The sequence below is a fragment of the Suricata suricatta genome, chromosome 10 (assembly GCF_006229205.1).
Source record: "Suricata suricatta isolate VVHF042 chromosome 10, meerkat_22Aug2017_6uvM2_HiC, whole genome shotgun sequence".
Taxonomy (NCBI): domain Eukaryota; kingdom Metazoa; phylum Chordata; class Mammalia; order Carnivora; family Herpestidae; genus Suricata; species Suricata suricatta.
This window is the reverse complement of record NC_043709.1, coordinates 85,915,346-85,917,457: the sequence shown is the minus strand read 5'-3', so window position 1 is coordinate 85,917,457 and position 2,112 is coordinate 85,915,346. Positions and strand designations below refer to the sequence as shown.

At 34.8% G+C, this 2,112-nt stretch overlaps 1 protein-coding gene across 1 annotated transcript in view; it reads right to left on the bottom strand.

Moving 5' to 3' along the window:
* The window catches only part of SLCO1A2 (solute carrier organic anion transporter family member 1A2), a 36,916-nt gene that overhangs the window by 32,054 nt on the left and 2,750 nt on the right, over positions 1–2,112 (bottom strand). The gene's annotated exons all lie outside the window — the stretch shown is intronic.

Genomic DNA, 2,112 nt, shown 5'->3' with positions numbered 1-2,112 from the left:
AAAAAATAATCCATACCTATCTCAAAACTCCCATTAATAAATCCAACTAGAGATGTAGGAATGTTGAATTGTCTTTCTATTTGTGTGAGCATCGAATTCATATAAGATCCAGATAGTGTTTTGGATACAAATGCACATGTTATTGCCAACAGAAACATCTAGGGAGAAAAGAATATAGGAAAACAGAAAAAAAAGTTTATTTTTAAATTGTGTATTTGCCATTTGTTGACAAAATATCTTCTTCCATTAGACTGATTGTCTTCAACAGAGGTAACCCTTAAATCTGCAAGAAACTTTTAATGCGGTCTGTTCGTTTGCTGTTTCATGCCAGGTTATCTCTTTGAAAACTAAGAGTTGGACTGACAGTAATATTGAATTTTGTGGGTAGCTGTAGTTTCAATTAGTTTATAGATACCTCTTGTACATACACAAAAACAGTCATTCTAAGTAAGAGATAGCTAGTATCTTCAACACCACAATGCCATCTGTAGTACAAGAAACACGTATATGATAATAAAACAGAAGCACAGCATTACACAAAGACATTATTTCTGTAGGAAATTTGTTCAAGGTCTCTCCAAAGTAACATGTAAATTATGCAACATTAGATTGCCGCTCACTACCTGTTTATTTAAAACAATATTATAATTACATATTATAAAGTAATTACAAACCATTATAAAATGTTTCTAAATGGGACAGGTATTTGCTATAATAAACAAATATGAATACAATAAGTCTCTATATATCAAATTATATTTCCTGTATACTGATACAATTTTAGAGGACAGTCAGGTTCATGTGATCCATAACAAAAATCAAGACAACAAATAAAAGCATTGTGATCACCAAAAGCTAGTATGGTTTTACTGAAAATGAGGAAAAGTCACAATTTTGATAGTTTTATTAAATTAGAAGCAGACTTAGATTTTAGTAGAAGATTTGGCAAACAAGTATTGTGTACTGAGTGATATAGTATAGTTAAGTACATACAAAATAGAGATAAATAGATTTGGGTCCTCCTGAATGGTGGTTTTCCAGCCCTAGGCCATAGGACATTTTCCCTGGTCTCACTTAAAGATGCTTCCTGATGAGACTTCCATCCTGGAGACCATTCAATCTACTCTGTAGCCAGCGACTAAAATCTCTAAAGTCCTACCCCTCCACCTTCCACATCCTCAATCACCAACCTCACAGTTTATATTGTGCCTTGTACATTCACTTCACAATTACAATCTTTTCTATTTCTCAGTCTTCAAACCAGACATGTGGTTTTCATGACCAGCAAATGATCTCAACAACATCACCATCAAACTTACTCCATCTCTGCCTCTCTAATTACCTTCCTACCTTAAAAGGATAGGTGTCCCTTCTCCAGTATAATAAAAACCCTCTATCCCTGATTTTGAATCAATTCTTTCCATTTGAAATCTTGATTTATCCATTACTACTCTCTCCTCTATTTGCAACCTCACACTCTTTACTACCTCTCTACTAATTTATATATGTATTTGAAATATTTCTGTCTTTAAATATATATGCACATATGTATATGTACATATATGTATACACACACACACATACATATAAGCATATATATGTATTTTCCCCTGCCCCCTGATTGTTGCCGTTCCAGCTACCATTAAGATGTTTGGAAGAACAGTCTAATTTTATTGCCTAGACTCTTTAACTTTCCATTCACCCTTTACTTTCCTACTGTCTAGCCTCTCCTGAAGATACTCCATTACAGGTCAAAAACAACTTCCTGACTTCCAAATCTAATAGATACGTCTCAGTTCTCAGGTTCTCTGATGTCTCTGAGTCATTTGCCTCCATTAATCTCTCTTTTCTTCCTGAGGTTCCCACCCCACCCCTCACACACTTAAAAGTCCACTTACCTGCTAGATTCTTTCTATTCAGTCTTCTCTTTGGCCAGCTTCTTCAGGATTTGTCTTGCACCCTCTACTTTTTGTGCTATCTGTGCTCTCCTTTAGGAAATCTCATTTATTCTCATAGTTTTCCCTATCACCCATATGCTGAAATCTCTCCAATGTACACACAGTTTAGATGAGACAATTGCCAACATCCCTTAGTTGCTTCTAGTCTTGTCTA